This window comes from Bos indicus, chromosome 29 (genome assembly GCF_029378745.1).
Source record: "Bos indicus isolate NIAB-ARS_2022 breed Sahiwal x Tharparkar chromosome 29, NIAB-ARS_B.indTharparkar_mat_pri_1.0, whole genome shotgun sequence".
NCBI classification, from domain to species: domain Eukaryota; kingdom Metazoa; phylum Chordata; class Mammalia; order Artiodactyla; family Bovidae; genus Bos; species Bos indicus.
Genome location: NC_091788.1, coordinates 30294351 through 30317168, shown reverse-complemented (window position 1 = coordinate 30317168; position 22818 = coordinate 30294351). Strand labels below are relative to the sequence as shown.

Here is a 22818-nt window from a genome sequence, read left to right as displayed (position 1 = left end):
AACTCCAGCGTGTTTGCCACTGAGGAAGCTAAAGGGGCTCCTGGGTGCTTGTTTATTCAGTCAGGAAGCGTGTTCTGTGCACATGGTCTAAGCCAGGCGCTGTGTTTGATGATGGAGACCCAGAGAAGAAGGGGATGTATCTTTGAGTCGCTTCTTTACGAATTGCCCTTCCCTCCTGCTGGCAAAGCCCCATCTAGCCTCCTCCCCCATCAGGCTCTCGTGGCGAGAGCATCCACAGGGATGACCCTGGCCCTGCTCCTTCCCACCGCCACTGCTCCCTGGGAATCCCAGCTCTCAGCGGAGGCCCGGGCTGGCTGCCTACGTCATCCCCAGGAGAACCATTACAGGTTCTTAGGCCACATCACACCTCTGCCCTCCTGGTCTTTATCTCGGTTTCCCTGGGGACATCCTCCTGAAGAGGTCCCCACTACTGGGCCCAGGCACACCTGCCTGGAGACCAGGGGACGGGCTCAGCTACTCCCTCAACCGCCTCATCCTCATTTAGAGTTCAGCCCCATCAACTGCCTCCTCCCGCCAGATGCTAGCGCGGGGCCAGGCCTGCTGCGAGCCACGCCGGTGCATCAGTAATAATAGCTAAGGTTTGCGTCGCGCCGCACAGCAACCCTTTCAGTCCCTCCACTTACGTTACCTCGCTGTTCCGACGCTGACCTGGGGATGGGGAAGGTGGCCCCAAGTGAGGGTTTGAGGCTCCTAGAAGCAAAGGGCAGATGTAGCAGGGTGGTACACAGGCCGCCGGAAGAGGGAAGTCCACCCCCAACCCGCTGGCCCGCCACTACCTGCCCCCAGCAGCTGTTGAAGAGTCTGACAACAGGGTCACCAGCTGGGGTGCTGCCTCCTCACCACCGGGCAGCTGAGGCACATGACTGGTCAGAGATGAAATATTTAAGAGGGCGTCAGATCTACATGGCCAGCACGCTGGGATAGGCCCTGGAGGACCACTCACCCAGCGCAGAGCTTGGCTTCTTGAGACAAGGAGGAGGAACTGGGGGCCAACCTCAGAGACCTCCTTCAACCTCTGAGTCTCCCCCAGAAGGGATGAGAGAAATAAACCTTCTCTGGACGGTCAATGAGCCGGGGTCCCTTGACCAGGAAGTGGCGGGCCCCCTGTGTCAGAGGGAAAGTCGGCCACCTGCATCTCCCTTGAGATATTGCTGAAATGGGACCCCGCCTTCGATTGCTGTGGGGATTGAGGGAAAAGAGAAGGAGGGTTTAGTGCCTAACATATTTTCTGATCTTTGAGGATTGCAAAAGGTCAGTATAGATTTGCTAAGCAGAGTTGTAGGATCTTTTTTTTTTTAAGAGGACTGGATCCTATTTTATTTGGGAGTTGGCGGGGTGGGGGGGTGCTGGACTGTGCCTTTGCTGCTGCACATGGGCTTTCTCTAGTTGCGTCGAACGGGGGCTGCTCTTCGTTGCCGTGTGCGGATTTTTATCGTGGTGGCTTCTCTTGTTGCGGAGCACAGGCTCTAAGGCGTGTGGACTTCAGCAGTTGTGGCACAAGGGGGTTAGTTGCTTCGTGGCATGTGGAATCTTCCCAGACCAGGGATGGAACCGGAGTGCCCTGCATTGGCAGGCAGATTCTTAAGCACTGGACCACCAGGGAAGTCCTGGGTTGTAACGTCTTTATCTCCAGAGGTTTGATAGCACCATGCTCCACTCTTAGACCCCTTCTAGAGGGTGAAAGTGAAAGTCACTCAGTCGTGTCCAATTCTTTGCGACCCCATGGACTATACAGTCCATGGAGTTCTCCAGGCCAGAACACTGGAGTGAGTGTCCTTTCCCTTCTCCAGGGGATCTTCCCAACCCAGGGATGAACCCCCATCTCCCACATTGCAGGCGGATTCTTTACCAACTGAGCTATCAGGGAAACCCTTCTAGAGAGTACCAGAGATGCTAAACTGAGAGGGCCCTGAGCATTGCCCACTCCTGACTTCACACAGGACTTAAAACAGATGGGGATGCCTCTGGTCCTTAAGTTCTCATCCTGGGATCAGAGCTTCACCTGGTCATACCAAGCCACAGCCCCCTTTCATCTGTACTATCTCAGTTGATTACAAAGTCCAAGTTATCCCAGATATTTTACAGATAAGGAAGTTGAGACTCAGAGAGACAAAAGCTCTCATGGGAGGTCACACAGCTCACTTAACATTCAAAACAGACCCCCGAGTTTCCAACTCCAAACCAGTGCTCTCTGCCCAGTGTCCACATTTCTAAATGCCAGTAGGACTGCCTTTGTCCAGTTGGTGAAGAGCCAGGCTTCTGCGAGCAGGGCCGCAGGGTCTAATGGGAACAGACTTAATTTTGTCTTGGGTCACATCTAGAAGGCTTTCAGCCCCCCATCTCCCTCTCCACTGGCCTGACCTGGCACTGTCTTCTGGGCAGAGCTGGTTTGTGGGGGGAGATATTTTGTGAGTCAGGAGATGAGCTGAGGAGAGGGAAGGTGAGTTTCCAGGAGACCCCAGCAGGATGGCCTGGGTGGAATTCCTAAGGCCAGAAAGGGAGCCTAAGCTGGCGTTTATCCATCAGCCTTTCACACAGACCACACCACCTCTCCTCCAGCTTCCCCAGACTCTGCCACAGTCTCCCCTGACTCCTCAAGGGTACCCCAGGTCCCCATCTCTCACCTGTTCATGTAGGTCCCCAGCCCTGAATGGTCCTGTGGGTCTGCGCCCTAAAGCTAGTCCTATGGATCCCCTCCCTGAGCTGGCCCTGCAGGGCTCCAGCTGAGTTTCTCCGTGGTACACAGCCCCACCTACTGCCCTGGAGGGCGGCCCTGCATGCAGACACTGACCCAGCCTTTTGGAAAGGGAGCCTGGTCTACTCACAGTGGTGAACCAAAAGGGCTTCTCCAGTGCCAGTGGAGGAAAGAGGGCTGTTCCTACCTCGGCCAGCCAGCTTCCTGACCCAGATCCCATCTGCTTTGCCACGACATCTCAGCCTGGGAGTGACGGCCAGATCCCCAAAGCCGGGGAAGGGGGATCCCAAGGAGGGTCTCTGCCTTCCTTGTGTTCCAGGAATGAGAGAGACTCCTAATTTTGTCTGTATTTGCCTGAGATAGATTTTTAATTAAATAAAGTAAAAGCCTAATTACAACCTGCAGAAGATGTGAGAGCAGAATCAGATGGTATTCCTGCAAAATTGCAAAGCAAACACTGGCTGGACCAGAGGGAGACCCCCAGGGGTCTTCCATCAAAACACCAAGTGAGAGGGCAAATACGAGAGATTATATAGCCAACAGATGTGCATTGTTAAAATATGCATCCGCCGGCAGCCTGCTTGGAGAAGCCAAAGGGCTAACTCAGAGTCTGCAGTGCTCCAGGGAGGGCCTGGGAACCCGGCCCGGCAGCCAAGCCTAGAGTCACAGACACGTTAATTAGCCTTGTGTTACCAGCTCTCAGATGCAATCAGGTGGGGAGCAACTGTGAGTTGAGGGTCTGCTTCCCCAGGGAGACAAGAGGGAGGGAGCCAGGGAGACAGAGAGGAAGAAGGGGAAGAGGCAGCTCCTATGAAGCTGAGCAAGGTAAGGACTAGGCACCCTCCCACCCCCAGACCATCCCTGGAATCATGGTGTCAGAGACAGAGTCACAGGCCTGGAGACAACAGTCATGGTCCTGCCATTAACCAGCTGTGAGCTGGTCACTCAGCCTCTCTGAGTCTCAGTTTCCGCATCTGTGAATTGATGCACACGCCGTTTCTCCCACCTGCAGGAACCTCTGAATTGAAAAATACCAAAACCGTCCCAGGGCCAGAGGAGTAAGGGGGCAATAGCATTTGATCCTTTTAACTTCATGAAAGCTGGATGGCAGGAATTTGGGGAGGGGACCCAGAGCAGGAGGACATAGGCACCAAGGATCTGATCAACAAACATGTGCTGAGCAGGTATTAGGTGCCAGACGCTGGAGACTCATTAGTAAATGAGAGAGAAAAGCTCCCCTGCCTAGTGGAGCTCGCGTTCGAGCAGAGAGAGAGAGACAGTCACTGCACAGTAAACACTGAGCCGGCACGCTGTGTAGCCGCGAAGGATATCAGGTGGAAACACGTGCTATGAAAATGGGAAAGCAGAACAAGGTAAGGGGGATTGAAAGTCTGGGGGTGGAGGAGGAGGAGGATTGTGGATGTCGAGTTAATTATTAAAGAACGGATTTTCCCCTGCTTCCTACCCCATTTCCCTCTTCTTCCTGGTTCGTTTTAATATTAACTCTACTGCCCTGTGGCTCCCAGTATTAACAACGCTTCCTACATCAACATGAATTATTTAACGACGGAGAGTAAGTCAATTTAAATGAAGAGGGCATCTTTAAGACGATGTAAACCCCAAATACTTTGGAGCAGACAAATAAGGTCCAAATGTGTCTTCCCTTCGTCTCTGTCTGCAGCTCTTCCAGCTGGGGAGCTCTCAGGCCTCTATGTCCACAGAGCCGGCAGCATCCCCCAGTCCCCAGTCCCCTAACCTTCTGGGCAGGTGGTTCCAGAGAGAGACGGAGCACAAGCCAGGTCCCACAGCAAAGGCAGGCGGAACTGAAACGGCCAAGAGCACTGGCTTCTAAAGTCATTCTCTCAGAAACCGGTGGTGAGAGTGCCACCCCGTCACCCTGTCAGGGATGGGGGCGCAGCCTGAGCAGATCTTCAGGGGTGAGGAAGCACCGCCACAGAACAAAGCCCAAGCTCCCTCCGTGGCATGCAGGGCCCCCTGAGGCCTGCCTTCAGCTTGCTCCCCAGCTCCAGCTCCCGGATAACGACCAGCTCGCAGCACCCCCCACTCACCACACCCCTGTGCCTTCCCTCGCATGTGCTTCTGCCTGGAATGCGCTTCCCAACCTCTCTTCCCTTGGCCGCTTCTTGCTCACCTGGCAGGATTCATCTTAGATAGCGCCTCCTCCAGGAAGCCCTCCCTGAACGTCACATGGCCTAGCTGTCCTGCTCTGGGCTCCCTTAGCCTGCTGCCCCACCTCCATCACAGCGCTCGCCACGTTCTGTTGAAAGCCACTGTTCACACGTCTGGCTCCTACACTGGGTGTCTGAAAGGCAGTGTGCAGCCCTCACACCCAGCCTACAGGCACATGCCAGGGCCTCAGAAAGTGTCCCCCAGGTGGCGGTAGTGACAGAAGTGGGACTGACTAGTGGGATCACACTGACCCTCACCATGAGAACAGTACCTGGTAGATATACATCCTCGATACACAGGAGAGTTGTGTTGTGTTTATAGAGGCAACACGGCTTCACGGTTAAGAGCCCACAGCCAACTTGACTGCACTTGAAACCTGTGGTGTGACCTTGGACAGGTATTCAGCCCCTCTGTGCCTCAGTTTCCTCGTGTGTAAAATGGGGAGATAATTTCATCTGTCCTCTTAGTCTTAGAAGATTTCATGAAATAATACACATAAGGCATTTCTCACACCAGCACCTGGTATGCCACAAGGCATGCAGGCATTGGCTGCTGTTACTATACCTGTTGTTGTTACTGTTATTCCTGAAATGCAAAGAGAAACCAACAAGCGATTCCTCCTTCCTGGGGGATCAGGCGGTTGTGTCCTGGAGAAGCGGTTCCATCCAGCGAGCAGGCAGAAATCCACAAATCCTGCAGGGGCCTCTCCGGGCTCGCGCACCCGGAAAGACAAGCAGAATTGATTTCCTTATCTCCTCATTAAGTGAGTTTTGCCTGGGCCCCGGCTTGGTCTTAGGTGCCGTATCGCATTTGTGCTGTGCGTCTGCTTCCTGCCACATTCATTACCCTGCAGTCACCCCCAAATTGGGGCAGCAGGCAAGCCGGAGATGGGAGAGAAGAGCAAGATCACCCTTATCTCCCGAAGCTCCAGGACAGAGGTGGTGCCTGGGCGGCTGTGCACCTTGCCTCATGCACACCCGTGCCCACCCCCAGCTGGTCTCCCCAGCCTCTTCCTGCTCCTCTGCCCTCTCGGGAGCCCAGGCCACTCCAAGCCTCCCTGGGCCAGTGGGAGATTCTGCTTCTCCCCCTGTCTGGCCACTGTGAGCCCCTCTTTGACTTCTTGCTCTAATTCTGTGCCCCCCTGCTCTTGTAGGTTACAAGGTGGGCATGGCTTTAGGGATCATTGAGTTACTTGAAGCTGACGCATGGTCCCTCAATTCCAAATTATAGTATAAGCTCCCTGGGGGTGGAGTCTTGGTCTCTGCAGTCCACACTTGGATTCAAGGCCATATGCTCCCTGCAAAGCAGTTGTTGATGGGAGATCAGCAGAGATGGGGTGTCTGCCTGGAGGTCCCTGTAGCCACTGGGTGGTGTGTGGACTTCAGAGCTGAGTCATGATGGCCCTCTTTCTATGTCCAATGGTGCCCCCCACCACGGTCCCCCTTTTCCTCTAATCGGCCATGTTGCATGGAAAGGAGCCCACCCTCGTCTCCTTGTTCTTACCTCAGCCTCAGTGGGCTGTCAGGAGAGGCTGCTCCTCTCTGGCCAGGGTCCATCCATAATAGAGGAGAGTGTGGGGAAGAAGGAGACCCACAGATGCTGGGTGACCCCCAAGGCTCCAGAGAGGTTGGAGACCCCTCAGGGATGGAGTCAAACCCAGCACTTCCCCTCTTGGCCTGAATGTAGGTGGCAGGGGGCAGGCGGGTCCCTCTGAAAGGAGAAGGAGGCCTGATGCAAGAGATGCACACACCCCTCCTTACCTCACCCAGCATCTCCAAGGGCAGTTGGAACAGATTCAGCCAATGAGAGAAGAGCTAAGCTGTCTGGTCAAGTGGCCTTGCCGAGGTGACCTGATGCCTGATGTCACCTTGGGAAGCTCTTACCACTCAACGATGGAGGTGCCCCCACAGAGCCAACCCAGGGCCAGCCCCTCCCCTCCCCATTCCAGCATCTCTTGCCTTCAACCCCAGCCCAAGGGAAGGCAGGAAGGTTTGTTGGAGGCCACCCAGGGTCTGCTGTATGCAAGGCGCTCAGCTTCCTGCTCCTGCCCTCCACCACTCCATTTCTAGTTCCTTGCCCCCCTACACACACCACCCCCAACCACCACTAAGTGACCTGGGCTCTCTGGGGCAACCCTGCAGTCCACCGTGCCCAGGGCACCAGCATGTCTCCAGGTCCAAGGAGGGCCAGGACCCTGGCCAGGAAGTCAGGCAATGAGCATTGTTGCCCCAGTCCTGCCACTGACCAGTGGTGAGCCATGGGATCCCCAAGTTTAACCTCCTGGGACCCGTTTTCCTTCTCCTGGGGAAAACGAGGAGCTAGAAAGATGACATAACAGAACCACTCCATAGTTTGTGCTTCTTTCTCATTCCATCCCGGTTCAGGGGTCATTGTTCCCCGAGTCCTTTCCCCTTGCTCCTGAGAGCAAGAATAGTATGTCCTTCCGCTGCTGTAATCAAGCATGACCCTAAGAGATGCTGAACAGACTCCACTGCTCAGCCAAGAGGAATGTGGGCTCAGACCATGGAGATTTGCAAAAATTGGGCCCTGGATCCTCTGGCATCCACAGTTCAGTGTGAAACCAGCAGCTGCACGGCTGCGTGTGAGATTCCAGCCACTTGCCTGTCACTTTCAGAATGCAGCTGCCTCGAGGCGGCCCTCACCAGTTCTGCCATCACTACTTCCTCTGGCCTGGACTTGGCCTCCCACATCTCTCCCGCCTGAAAAAGCCCCGTCAAGAGCCTGCCTCTCTCCAGGTAGCCTCCTGGGTCCTCTGTCAGGAAGCCTAACTGGGTCCCTATTTGTGCATCCAGATACACAGTGAGCCAAGGACAAATGGACTGGTGTGCACACACACACACACACACACACACACACACACACACACAAGTTCACAGCTTGCAGATTCATCGGTGCCCCCGTGGTGGAAAGACATGAAGCCCCTCAATTAAGACTATGGTCACTGCTGCATGCTAAGTCACTTCAGTCGTGTCTGATTCTTTGTGACCCTGTGGGCTGCAGCCCACCAGGCTCCTTTGTCCATGGGATTCTTCAGGCAAGAATACTGGAGTGGGTTGCCAATCCCTTCTCCCAACCCAGGAGTCAAACCTGTGTCTCTAACATCTCCTGCATTGGCAAGTGGGTTCTTTACCACTAGCGCCACCTGGGAAGGCCAGTCACTGTTGGGAAATGGGGAAATCTCAGTGATGCCACAAAAGTTTTGACAGGCCCAGAAAAGGATGGAGCTGGTGGTGCACGTCACCCCAGCACAAGGCCCACTTCTCTACCAAGTCCCCCTAAAGAGAAATGAAGCTGAAGGAAGAGTCCTAGTGGACTTAGAGGGGGAGGCAGGGCCAGCCAGCCCCCCGGGGGTGAAGGGCCCCCTCATGGCTCCAACCTGTGGGGCAGAGTGGGTGTCACCCCGGGGATTCTGCCCAAGCCCAGAGCTGGGGAGTGCCTGAGAGGCTGGGGCTGGGCAGGGAGACCTTGAAAGGGTAAGAATAACTCACTACTTCTCCACTCCGACCTCAGCCTGGCTTGAGAGGAGGGTTTCATGGCAAATTATGGATTTAAAACTAGCAATGAATCTCCATTACAGCATGAAATGAGAAAGGAAAATGCCACTAAACGGCAGCCTTCCCCCAGCAGCCAATGGGCAAGGGAGGGTGTCGTGCTAGGAGGGAGGAGAGAGACGAAGCTACACAACCCGAGGTGGGCTCCCAGGAGCACTCCTGAGAGCCCCCGCACCCAGGGCCCACGGAGGACCCCACAGAGATGGAGGATGTGATGCCGCCAGCAGGAGCCAGTCTCTCCCCACGGGCAGTTTTCTGCAGAGGAAGTATGCACGGAGCTACGTCAGGACTGGGGGCGGCCAGAGCTTTGTCGTCTTGCCGCTGTGTCGAGATGAGCCCCATGTCATAGGTCCAGCTAGAGAGGCGCAATTCAGGGACCTTGACCCACTGCTGGGCCATCCACACAGGGGGGCTTTTTTTACCCCCTCACCGTCTCTGGCAGGCAAGCCTGAGGTTTCCTTTCGCAGATGCAGAGGCTGACAGACAAAGAAGCCCATTCACTTGCCCCAGGTCACTCAACAGTTAAGAAGAAGAGCTAGAATCTGAACTTGGGTCTTTCTGGTAAAATACCCTTGCCCTTTCTGGCTAAGTCACGCCCCTCCCCTTTCCCCAAATTCTGTTGAGAATTACTGCTGCCTGACTCCTCCCCTTACGATCACAGGTCTCTTTCCAGCCCCAGGAGCTCCGGGAACCCTTTCTGAGCCCTGTGGCCACCCAGGCCCCCAGAGTCAGAGGGGCAGCCTTGCACAAGAACCAAGGCTCCAGAAAAACCCTTCCTGGCAGCGCTGTTCCCCAGATGCGCCTTGGGAGCCAGGGCCCCTAGACCCACAGCACCCATTTTCCGTCCCATTAAGTCTCATCATCAGGGGAACCGCCGGCAGCTTCTTTCCCCGTCGCTCTGGGTCTCTAAATTATTCTGTGCGTTGCGGGGGAGGTTTTCCTGACTGGGAGGTTTGTAGGCCCCCAGAAACCCGCATGACTGCCTCCTTCTCAGGAAAATACATAGCTGAGCCCCACAGCCCACGAAGACTGGCTTCCAAAAGAGTGTCACATTTTCACAAGTCGATCAAGGTGTTTGTAAATGTTTATCGAAAGGGAGAACCTTCCATATGTAAATATGTCAGGAGCGGTGTGATGTGAGCAGCTGAGAAATCACCAGTGCCTGGAATACCCTTGCAGCCTCCAGGGTGGAAGGCAAGAAACGGGGGCGCAGGCTATGACTTCACAGCCATCACCCTGAAAGAGCTGGCGCTGCTCAAGCCCCACACACACCCTCCGCTCGCTTCTCCTCTGTCTACACACGGAGATAGACACACATTCGGCAGGGTGATGGAGGAAACTTGTTTTGCACATGGGCCGATGGCGGTCTAGAAAGAAATAAGCTGGGGGTTGCACGATCCCTGGAGAGGGAAAACAAGTCCCCTCTCACTCTGTAAGACAGGGAACAGTGGGCTTTGAGCAAGGGTCACCTGAGACTACCCTGTCCCTCCTCCTGCCCCAGCCTCAAATACCAACTTGACCTGGGCAACAGTTCTACTAAGAACCAATAGAAGCCCCCCAGAACCAAACCTTGGTTAGACAATGTTAGAGATGGAAGTGTTGCCAAAAGTGGGGTCTGGCTGCCCACCACTTGAAGGCTAATATTCAAGAAGCAAGGGTGGTAGAAAGGAAAGTTGGCTTTATTCCAGAGGTCGGCATCCGAGGAAGAGGCTGGACTTGTGTCCGAAGGTTGACTCCTGCAGTGGACAAGGGCTTCTAAAGGGGAGTTTCTGGGGTTTGTAGGTGGAGGGAGGTGGTCCTCTTGAAATTGGTCATGGGTGGTCTGACCAGTGTCATCTTGACTCTTTTAAGAACAGTTAGTCTTCAGTTCTAGCGTCGGTTTGTTCCCCTCCCTTTGAGGTCAGTTCTCGGAATTGTTGCAGCTTATGTCATGGCTACAGTCTGGTCATCATGTAATTAACTTCTACTGGGTGGGGGTTCTGGTGTCTGCAAAACAGCTCACAGGATATGGCTCAGAATATTATCTATAGCTCTTGAGGGGAAACTAAAAGTCCTGGACTTTGCTTAATGACTAAACAATTATTATTTTTTGTCCTGTTTGGCTGTTTTCTTTTGCTTCTGCATTTTCTCATTATCATTTATTTATTTACTTGGCTGTGCTGAGTCTTACTTGCGGCCAGCAGGATCTAGTTCCCTGACCAGGGATTGAACCTGGACCCTTTGCATTGGGAGTGCAGAGTTTTAGCCACTGAACCACCAGGAAAGTTCCGTTTCATTCTGTTTTTTCAATATACCTGTATGCACCTTCTGTATTCCTGGCACTGTCCTAGGCACGGGAAATGTGTATATGATCAAAACAGATTAAAATCTCCAGCCTTCATGGAACTTATAATCTAGCAAAGGGAGTGGGGCAATAAACAATAAATATAAGAAGAGAATGTTATAGTTTATTAGAAGGAGTTAAGGGCTATCAAAAAATGTAAAGCAGAATGTAAGAGAGAGGGTTTCCTGGAGAAAAGGGCAAGTTGAGCAGTCAGGGTGGACTTCTCAGAGGAGGTGACCTTTTTCATCTTCCCCTTTAAGAGTTTTACTGAGGTTAATTTATATACCGTTAAATCCACCCCTTTTACTTGCACAACTCAATGGTTTTCAGTGAATATATAAAGTTATACAACCATGGCCATAACCCACTATTAAGTCATTTCCTAGAAAAGATCTGTTGTCAGTCTCTGCACCCATCTCCAGGCCCAGGCAACCACTGATCAGCCTCGTGTCTCCGTGAATTTGCCTTGTGTGGATATTTCATACAAATAGACTCTTAAAATAAGTGGCCTTTGTGTCTGGCTTCTCGAGTTAGCATTATGTTTTTGAGACATCTGTGTTGTAGCAAGTGTCCATAAATTATTTCTCTTTTATTGTAATGTTTATTCACTTGTTTATTTGCCTGGATTGGATCTTAGTTGCAGCACACAGGATCTTTCGCTGTGTCATGTGGGCCTCTCTAGGTGCTCAGGCTTAGCTGCCCCAAGGCATGTGGGATCTTAATTCCCTGACCAGGAATGGAACCCATATCCCGTCTTTGGAAGGTGGATTCTTAACCGCTGGACCACCAGGGAAGTCCTATAGTTCATATCTTTTTGTTATTTAGTAATATCCCATTGTATGGTGGTGGTGGTTGTTCAGTCGCTCAGTCATGCCCAGTTCTTTGCGACTCTATGGACTGTAGCAGCCAGGCTTCCCTGTCCTTCAGTATCTCCTGGAGTTTGCTCAAACTCATGTCCATTGAGTCAGTGATGCCACCCAACTATCTCATCCTCTGTCACCCCTCCCGCCCTCAGTCTTTCCCAGCATCAAGGTCTTTTCCAATGAGTTGACTCTTCCCATCAGGTGGCCAAAGTATTAGAGCGTCAGCTGTAGCACCAGTCCTTCCAGTGAATATTCAGGGTTGATTTTCTTTAGGAATGACTGGTTTGACACCCTTGCTGTCCAAGGGACTCTCGAAAGTCTTCTCTAGCACCACAGATGGACCTTCTTTATGGTCCAACTCTCACATCTGTACTGGAAAAACCATAGCTTTGACTATACAGACTTTTGTCTGCAAAGTGATGTCTCTGCTTTTTAATATGCTGTCTAGCTTTGTCAAAGCTTTCCTTCCAAGGAGCAAGCGTCTTTTATTTTCATGGCTGCAGTCATGGTCTGCAGTGATTTTGGAGCCCAAGAAAATAAAGTCTGTCACTGTTTCCATTTTTTCCCCATCCATTTGCCATGAAGTGATGGGACCAGATGCCATGATCTTCATTTTTTGAATGTTAAGTTTTAAGCCAACTCTTTCACTCTCCTCTTTCACCTTAATCAGGAGGCTCTTTAGTTCCTCTTTGCTTTCTGCCATTGTATAGTTAGATATATTTTGTTTATTCTTTCATCACCTGATGGACATTTGAATTGTTTCCAGTTTGAGTCTGTTATGACTAATGCTGCTATGAGCATTCACATTCACATGGTAGCTCAGTGGGTAAAGAATCCACCTGCAATGCAGGAGACACAGGTTCAATTCTTGGGTTGGGAAGATCCCCTGGAGGGGAGCATGACAACCTGCTCCAGTATTCTTGCCTAGAGAATCCCATGGACAAGAGGAGCCTGATGAGCTACAGTCCTTAGGGTCACAAAGAGTCAGATACTACTGAAGTGACTTAGCGAGCACACACGAGCGTTCACATACAAGCCCATGTATATGTGTATGTTTTTACTTTTCATGGGTAAGATTCCTAGGAAGTGAAATAGCTAGACCATGTGGAAAGCTTACACTTAACTTTTTTAAAAAGTGCCAAAGTGGCACCAACCTTGAATTCCTGGGGGAAATCCCATTTGGCCATGGTGTTCAATCTTTTTTTTTTTTTTTTTTTTTATGTTGCTGCATTAAGTTTGCTAATTTGGGACTGAGGGCTTTCAAAGTTTCCAAAGTGGCTACATCATTTTACTTTGTTCCCACCAGCAGTGTATGAGAGTTCCAGTTTCTCTACATCCTAGTCAACACTGTATTGCTTGGCTTTTCTGTGATGACCCATCTAGTAGGTTGAAGTGGTATTCTGCTACACTTTCAGTTTGCATTCCCCTAATGACTTATGTGTTGAAAATCTTTGGATCTGCAAATTATCCATTTTTTATTTTCTTTGGTGAAGCATTTATTCAGATCTTTTGCCTATGTTTAAACTGCATCATTTGTCATATTATTATCATTTGTAAGAGTTCTTCATACACTCCAGATACAAGTCCTTTATCATATATATAATTTGCAAATATTTTCTCTCAGTCTGTGGCTTGTCTCGCTATCTCCTTAATGGTATCTTTTGAAGTACAAAAGCTTTTAATTTTAATCGAGCCCAATTTACTAGTTTCTTTTCTTTCACGGAGTGTGCTTTTGGTATTCCATCCAAGAACTCTGTCTAACACAAGGTCACAAAACTTTATATTTTCTTGTACAAGTTGTTTTAGCTCTTACAAATAGCCCATGATTCATTTTTTATGTTTATCCTTTTTAACTGTATTCATTTTTTAATTGGAGGATAATTGCTTAGCAATGTGTTGGTTTCTGCCACACATCAACATGAATCAGCCATAGGTATACATATGTCCCCTCCCTCTTGAACCTCCCTCCCACCCCCTGCCCCTTCCCACCCCTCTAGATTATCACAGAGCATCGGGTTGAGCTCCCTGCATCATACAGCAAATTCCCACTGTCTAATTTACACATGGTAATGCATATGTTTCAGTACGACTGTCTCAGTTCACTCCACCCTCTCCTTCCGCAGCTGTGTTCACAAGCCTTTTCTCTATGTCGCTCTGTTACTGCCCTACAAATAAGTTCATCAGTGCCAACAAATAGGATTCATTTTAAATTAATTTCTGGGTAATTTGTCAAGCAAGGAATTAAATTCATCATTTTTGCATGTAGCCACCCAGTTGTCCCAACTTCAGTTGTTGAAAAAGACTACCCTTTCCCCACTGAATTGCATTTGTCAAAACTCAATTGACCAAAAATGTAAGGGTTCATGTCTCAACTCTCAATCATGATAAATCGATCTATATGTCTATTCTTATGCCAACCCTCCACTGTCTTAACTGCTAGGAACGTTATACTAAAGTTTAAAGTCGGGAAAGATAGGTTCTCTGATTTTGTTCTTTTTCAAAATGGTGTTAGCTATTTTGAATCCCTTGTATTTCCATATAAGTTTTAGGATCAACTTTTCAATGTTTGCAAGATGGTTGCTGGAATTTTTTATAGAAACTGTGCCAAAACTATAGACAAATTTGAAGAAAATTATCATCTCAACTATACTGAGTCTTCCAATCCATGAACATAGAACATGTCTCCACTTATTTAGTTCTCTAATTTTTTCCAATGACATTTTATGGTTTTCAGAGTATGTCATATTTTTTTGGTAAAGTTATTCCCGACTATTTTATTCTTTTTGATGTTATCCTGAATGGAATTGTTTTCTTAGTTTTATTTTCAGATTTTTCATCGCTAATATATAGAAATGTAATTTTTATATATAGATCTTAGATCCTATAACCTTGCTAGACTCATTTTTTAGGTTTTAATAATTTTTGTGCATTCCTTAAGATTTTCTCTGTGTACTATCACTTTGTTTAAAAATGAAGATAGCTTTAATTTTTTCTTTTCCAATCTGTTGCCCATTTTTTAGTAATTGGACTGACTAAAACTTCTAGTACAAAGTTGAATAGAAGTGATGAGAGCAGTGTGTGTGTGTGTGAGTGTGTGTGTGTGTGTGTGCTAAGTCAATTCTGTGCATCTGATTCTTTGAGACCCACGGACTGTAGCCCACCAGGCTCCTCTGTCCATGGGGACTCTTCAGGCAAGAATACTGGAGTGAGTTGCCATGCCCTCTTCCAGGGGATCTTTCCAACCCAGAGACTGAATGCACATCTCTTAGGTTTCCTGCATTGGCAGTCACGTTCTTTAACCACAAGCACTGCCTGGGAAGCCTGCTGAGAGCAGACAACTTGACTTTATTCCCAGTCTTAGGAGAAAGTCTTCAGTCTTTCACCATAAAGGACAATGTTAGCTGTACTTTTTTCATAGGTGCCCTATATCAGGTTGAGGAAGTATCCATCTGTTCCTCCTTTGTTAAGAGCTTTTGTCATGAATGATATAATGATATAATCCATATTAATAGAATAAAGTTTTTTTTTTCATCTTTATTCTATTAATATGGATTATATTAATTGATCTTCAAATGTCAAACCAACCTTGAATTCTGGGGAAAATCCCATTTGGTCATGGTGTATAATCTTTTTTATGTTGCTGCATTCAGTTTGCTAATTTTGAGTTGAGGACTCTTCATCAGTATTCATGATGGACAGTGGTCTATAATTATTTTGTGATGTGTCTGTCTTTAGTATCAGAGTAGCACTAGTCTTATTAGAATGAGTTGGGAAGTGTTCCTCCTCTACTTTCTGGAAGATTTTGTGAAGGATTGATAATATTTTTTCTTTCAATATTTGATAGAATTCAGCAGTGACATTGTCTGGACCTGCAGTGTCCCTTATGGGAAGATTTTTCATTATTAATTCAATTTCTGTACTTGATGTAGTTTCTAGTCAGATTTTCTCTGTAGAAGCTGATTTCTGAACAGACTTGAGAGGTGAAGAATTTAGCTGTGAATCTTGGAGGAAAATTTCCACTTGAAGTGAAAAAGCAGAATCTTTGAAGGGTCCTCAAGAGAGGAATGACAGGCTCTGACTTACATTTGAAAAGCCCCACCCTGACTGCTGGGTTGAGACCAGACTGTAAGAGCGCCAGGAGAGGAGCCTGTAAGGGGCTTCTGCAGGGATACAGATGAGCAGTGAGGGGACCCAGACTGGATGGTGGCAGTGGGGCCAGGAGACAGCAGTCCAGGAGAACGGCAGGAGCCCATGGTGATGCCAAGGATTGGGGTATGGAGCCTTTTATCCCTATAAAATTGCATGCGAAATTCTGAACGAAGTTGTGCATTTCTGGGGAGAGGTTTCATATTTTCAAAGGACTAAATCAATTAGCTCCCCAGATTTTAAGAATGGCTAATCTAGAGCAGCATCTTCATTTTTAGGAAAACTATGATTCAGAAAGGTTGGGTTACTTCCCCAAGGCCACACAGCAAAGCTAGGGCTATCCCAGCTGCCTTGGCCACCACCTCAGGGGGTTGCCTAGTGGTATGTGTCATCAGGACCCCTCCTTGCCAGTCCAATGAGACGCACTCAGCCCTGCCTAGGAGCACGTATGGGAGAGAGCTGGTGTACAGAAATGAGCCCCCTCTGGGCCCAGCTTCTGTTGCCCACAGCTGCCTTCACAGTCGCCTGCCTTCTTTGTCCACGGCCGTTGGTCCATCTGGGATCCCCAGGTTCCAACCTCACCCCAGGAAGACCCAAGAGAATGCCTTTCTGCTACTCACAGCTCTTTCTCCACACAGAATCACAGGAAAGCAATACCGTATCTGCCTAAGAGAGCAAGACCCTTGGTTTTTAATCTGTGCACGAATCTTATCTGAACAGGTTCAGGTGGCAAGGATGAGAGAGAAAAATAATTAAGGGGAGGCAGGTGAAATGTTGACATTATTATTACTTAAGTGCTGCCACACTTTTAGTTCAAGTTTTTATACCCGTGACACCCAGTGAGGGAAAATCAGCTTCCCATTATCTAAGCTGCACACCCGCTCACCCCACCTCCCCACCACCTATAAATCTTATTTAAACGAGTTCCATTGGCAAGACAGAAAAATAATTAAAGCAAAGGTAGGTGAAATGTTGATGTTATTAGTGTAATGCAACAGTCTATTCAGTTTCTACACCAGAAAGATGCAGCCAAGGGAAATCAGTTTTAAAGATTACCTTTCCGAGATGAAAGAGTGTAAAAAGTGAACGTGTTAGTTGCTCGGGCTTGTCTGCCTCTTTGCGAGCCCCTGGGTTGTAGCCCGTCAGGCTCCTCCATCCGTGGGATTCTCCAGGCAAGAATACTGGAGTGGGTTGCCTTTCCCTTCTCCGGGGGATCTTCCTGACCCAGGGATTGAACCCACATGTCCTGCATTGCAGGCACATTCTTTACCATCTGAACCATTAGGGGAACCCCCAAGATGCAAATCAGAGCTCAGAAAGCCGGACTTAACAGAAGAGTACGTCAAACCAGGAATCATTTCGAAGTCTGTAGCAGTCTCCCAGGGGCTGTTAAGCTCACGGTTTACTTTTTGACTGCATTCTATTTCCTTGAAAATCCTTTATTTCCCACTTATTTATTGACTAGAGACATCGGCACCAAAACAAAAGAAAAACAGCTGGGGGAGAGTGATCCTCCAGCCGCTAGTCTTAAAACTCCATAGCAGGCAGTGATTCTCTGGAGCGGGGATCTGAACACTCCTGTGGACCAGCGCTTAACTGAATCGCTTCCTCTCCAACGGGTGCCCGCCCAGAGTGGGTGGACTCTTCTGGCTGCTGCACAGAGGAGCCGCCACATCTTATCTTCCCTGGGGGAGTGGCTGAGGGGCTGTGGGCAGCACTCCCAGGACAGGCCCCTGGGCATCGCACACAGGAGTCGGGAGCTTTGCAACAAGATGTGACAAACACCTCCGCTGTGTGAGGTGGTGTGGGGTCTGCCCAAGAATAAGAGATGTCAGAGTGGGCAGAGACCCTATGACTCACAGAGTCCAGACTCACGAGTGGCCACTGGCTGCCAGCAGGTCAGGTCCGGCACACAGCCGTGTCCGGTCAGCTCCTAAAGTATCTTTGTTGTTGATGCTATTTAGTTGCTAAGCCATGTCAGACTCTTTGCAATCCCATGAACTGCAGCACACCAGGCTTCTCTGTCCTCCACCATCTCCCGGAGTTTGCTCAAATTCACGTCCGCTGAGTCGGTGATGTATCTAACCATCTCATCCTATGCTGCCCCTGCTCCTTCCGCTTTCAGTCCTTCCCAGCATCAGGGTCCTAAAGCATCTTTAGAGATTTTTTAATTCATGGCCAACATTTTAGATTCTGGAGGTTATGTATTAAAAATTCAGATTTCTGGTTCTTTTTTTTTTTTTTGGCCACGCCTACAGCATGTGCGATCTCAGTTCCCCAATCAAGGATTGAACTGAGTGTCCTGCAGTGGAAGCAAAGAGTCTTAAGCACAGGACCACCAGGGAAATCTTCGGGCTTCTCTTGCAAAGATCTGGCAACATTAAGTCTGTTCTCTTGCTTGTCAATAATCGTGCAATGGCTGCTCCCTTCATGGCAGTGTGGTCACCAGCCTCCATTTACCTGGGTCACTCCATGCATTCCTGTTACCTACATTGAGTCTGCCGCCCTGATCCCACCTACCCTAGACCTGCCCTCAGGGAGCTCATAGTGAGGATCAGCAGCTAAAAGAGAAACAGAAAGGAGATGAGGGAAGACAGAATGCCAGTGGCATCCAGTCGTTCCCGGGGAGTCACCAAGGGCAGGCTTGAATGGGTTTTAGGTGAGGTTTCAAGCATAAGAAGAGTTTGGACAGTTTAATAGATTTGGCCTAGAAGAGTGGGCAGCGTGTTCCTTCCCGGCTAACAGCAGATCTCTTGTAAACAGCCCAGAGCTTGGAGCTGAACTCTGTCTGCCAGTCACTGCCTGGTCTGGAAATGCCCCCTGTAGGGTGTGCTGCAGAAATGGGCCCCAGGACGGGCTGAAGTGGGATCTGCTCCACTGTCAGTGAACTAAATGATTCATGTTCCCCAACATGGCCAAGGAGAGGCTCTTCCCTGGCTAAGCTTGCATTCCAGCTAATGGAGAGTTATCATTAACGTCATACCCACTTCAGAACTGAAAAAATAACAATGCATTAAAAATAGATCCCATTTTCAATTGGATGAATGTGAGTCTCTGGAATAGCTTGTGAGCAGCCTCATCTGACACAAAATGGGCTTTGGTTCCAGGCCCTTCGTGCTGCCCTGGGCAATGGGTCTCTGAGGACTCCCAGTGGAGCCTCTGGAGCCTGCTGTCCAATATGGCAGCCACCCACCACAAGTGGCTGTTTAATTTTCATTTCAAATTAATTAAAATCAAATAAAACTAAAAATACAGTTCCTCAGTGGCACGAAGCCCACGCCAAGTGCTCAGTAGCCATATGGGACTTTAGGGAGGCTGGTTTAAACAGAATTCAGGCATTCCTGGCCAAATTCCACCAATCCTAATTCCAGAAACCCAACAGCATCCGATATTAGACACAGATTCAAAGGTAGACCTGGAGGTATGGAGGTCAGCATCCTGCAAACATCTGCACTGATGTCATGATGCAGCCTGGAAGGGGAGGCGGCTCATCAATTCACTCACTCCTTGACTCACCAAATCTTCACTAGATGCCAACTATGTGTAGAAGCATCATGTAGATACAGAGTGGAGGTATAACACATCATCTGTGCCCTCAAGGAGTTTATGGTCATGGGAAAGAGAAAACACAGAAACTCTTTACAATCATATAAGACAGAATGAAAGAAGTATTTAAAAGTATAAACAAGATACAGAGAAAATGTTTGTTTCAACCAAGAAAACCTAGGAGGACCTCACGAGGGAAGTGACTGCTGAACTCTCCCTTGGTAGGAAGAGTAGAATTTTAGGAGACTACTTATTTATTTGGTAGATTATTTAAAAATAATCAGGGCTTCCCAGGTGGCTCAGTGGTTAAAAAAAAAAAAATCCACCTGCCAAGGCAGGAGACATGAGTTCAATCCTTATTCCAGGAAAATTCCATGTGCCATGGAGCAACTAAGCCCGTGCACCACCACTACTGAGCCTGTGCTCTAGAGCCGGGAACTACTGAAACCCGTGTGGCCTAGAACCCATGCTCCACAAGAGAAGACACTGTAATGAGAAGTCCGAGCACCGCACCCAGAGAATAGCCTCCGCTCGCCACAAATTGAGAAAAACCCACGAGCAGCAATAAAGACCCAGAGCAAGCAAATAAATAAATAATAAAAAATAATAATAATCAGGGGACCTCTCTGGCAATGCAGTGATGAAGACTTTGCACTTCCACTTCAGGGGGCCTGGGTTCGATCCCTGGTCAGGGAACTAAGATCCCAAATGCCCCGAGGTTGCACGACCAAGGTAAACAAATACTGTAAATAAATTAATTAATTTCATTCAATTAAAAAATAAAAGTCATCAAAGAATGCCCTGGTGGTCCAATGGTTAAAATACCATGCTTTCAATGCCCAGGGCACAGGTTCAACCCCTGGTTGGGGAATTAAGATCCCTCAAGCCAAGCGGCACAGCCAAAAATAAACAGATAAAATAAAAATAAAGACTTGCAAACTTGAGAACATCCGCCAAGACTGGGAAACTATGAAGAGTGATGTTGTTTTTAAAAAATGATCATAAGAACCGGAGCAAAGGCATGGAGGGATGAAAGAACAGCGTGCCCTGACTGAGGGGTCAGCCTAGGGACGGTTGTCGGGGATAAAGAGGAGCGTGGGGGGTGGGGTTCATCAGGAAAGGCCGAGCGCAGTGCAAGGAGTTTGAACTTGCGTGTGAGCAGTGGGGAGCCAACGCAGGTGCTTGTGGACCTTCATCACCACATATGAGGGCCCCAAAGAAGAGAACCACGTGGTATTTGGGGCCTGGGTCTGACAGCAAGAAAGTGTTGGCTAGCTGGATGCCGGTTAACAGAAGGTAGGACAACATGGACTCCCCAAAGCCCTTGCTAGAGACAAAAAGCAAGTAAGTGCCCAGAGAGAGGGTACCCAAGTGGCGGTGAGAGTCACTGCCCTCCATTTCTATTAGCCAGGGAACTCTCACGCATGCCTCAATTCAGCAGTGATTCTACCAGCAGACATCCCGTGGTGCCTGAGCAATGTTACGGCTTCTTTAATGATCCAGAAGTTTCCAAGCTTCGGGGTCCTGAGCCACTTAGTCGCTGGCATTACCTGCACACCCACTGCGGGCAGCTCTGTCGGGTGAGAGACCTCAGCCTCGGGTGCAGGGGAGCACCGCACCGCCCGCCGGTGCCAGGCTGGCCCAGGGGCCAGTCCTCAGTGGAGGGTCAGAGGGTGAGGCCACCCACTCCTCACAAGACCCCTCCCCTGTGTCTGTGGCTCTCAGACGCCCCGGAGACCATTAGCACCTCTCTGGGAATGTCTAACTGAAGACAATTTCTAGCTGGGATCTGTTATAATTACCAATTAGGTCTGATTATAATTACCTCTCGCCGCCATCCCTTACCTGGCACCCAGAATAGGACAGGGCCCTGCAACAATTAGCAGTGAGTCTTTCCTGATACGCTGGCTGATTAGCAACACAATTGCGGGGTCGGGGGTGGGGGTGGTGGGGAAGAGCCTGGCTTGTTAGAGGGAGGCTGCTGTTTACCGAGGAATCAGTAATCAAATTAGATTAAAATTAATGAGGGGGGGAACTCAGAGTGCAGAAATGCAGTTTTTCCCCTCAACCACCTCTTTTTGTGTGTCAGTTGATGACATCATTTAGGGGAAGAAGCTGAATTCCCCTATGCTTCTCCACCTCAGGTTTTTGGGTTCAGTGACCACCCCGTCTCTGCCCAGAGTGACGCAGTGGACGTGATCAAAGGACTCACTGCTGTGTGAATGTGGGAAAATCACCTGAGCTCTCTGAGCCTCAGCCTCCTCATCTGTGAAATGGGGACAGTGCTTGGCTTTGAGCCGGACACCTGCCCCAATTATGTGCAGGACTTGGGGGTGGGGAGTGGGGGGATGCGGGTAAAGGTGCCAAATACCATGGCTTAGTTTTCTGGGAATCTCTGGGCTCAGTCCCAAGCTTGGCCCAGAGAAAGTGCTGGAGGAGGAACCACACTTAACCCCCACCCAGGACCGATAGGGAGGCCTCTCCCTTCCCCAGAGCAGCAGGCCAGCATGGAGAAGAGATGCCAGCTGAGATGGGAACAACCATCCCTGGGCACTCTCACCCCTTCACCTGCTGGATAAAGTGACAACCTCCCAAAGTGGTTCACCATAAAGAGAGGAAACCTGGGAGCCAGCTGTGCATCCTTGAGGAAGTGAACTTACCTCTCTGGGCTTGAGCATCTTCACCCATGAAGAATCTTCCAGTCTCCCTCAGCAGAGGGAGGCTCTAACAGCCCTGGAAGAGTGCAATGTGACCATTACACAATCCGTGGGCCGGTGCCCTGAGGAGACCTGAAGGACTTGTTTAGACCACCCAGATTACCAAGCGGGTCCACCCATCGCCTGCTCTATGCTGGCAAGAGACAGCAGAGATGTCAGACTCACAGAAAACAGCCCTTCTTGTTGTTTGGAGAGAGGAACACGCACATGCAAGCACACACACACAGCCAAACAGGTCCTAGACTCAGGTATCTGCAAAGGTCACACACACACACACACACACACACACACCCATGTAAAATCTGCTAATTTATGCAGCTGCTCGGCTGAGCATTTGACCTGCTCCCTGGAAGGATCCTCGGGGAATCCAGAACTGTCTTTACTCCACCATCACACCAGCTCCAAGAGCGAGTCCCCTGTTCCCTCCACCCTTGGTTCCTTTCCAGCAGGAGCCTTCTGCCCTCTCGGGCCCCCAAGAAGGAGCTCTGGATGATCATGGCCCTGGGGAAGGGGCCCCCCAGTTCCCAGGGACTCATACAGACTTAGGACCTCTACCTATCTCCCACTTCCCCAGCCTTGGCACCCATGCCTGCCACCCCAAGAAGTCACACACCTTTCCTAAGGGTTCCTGTTTGGTGCTGACCTGGAGGAGATAGGAGTCCACAGCTAGACCTCAGTCCCTTGATATCCCCACTGGTTTAGTCTCCTTCTCCAGGACAACCCCCTCTTCACCTCTGCCCCAGAG

General features: G+C 49.6%; 1 protein-coding gene and 1 non-coding gene across 4 annotated transcripts in view; one reads left to right on the top strand and one right to left on the bottom strand.

Moving 5' to 3' along the window:
- The window catches only part of KIRREL3 (kirre like nephrin family adhesion molecule 3), a 604013-nt gene that overhangs the window by 511933 nt on the left and 69262 nt on the right, over nt 1-22818 (top strand). The window lies entirely within an intron of this gene.
- On the bottom strand, nt 10669-10741 carry TRNAG-CCC (transfer RNA glycine (anticodon CCC)). Its single transcript has one exon. It is a non-coding gene; the product is annotated as a tRNA-Gly (tRNA).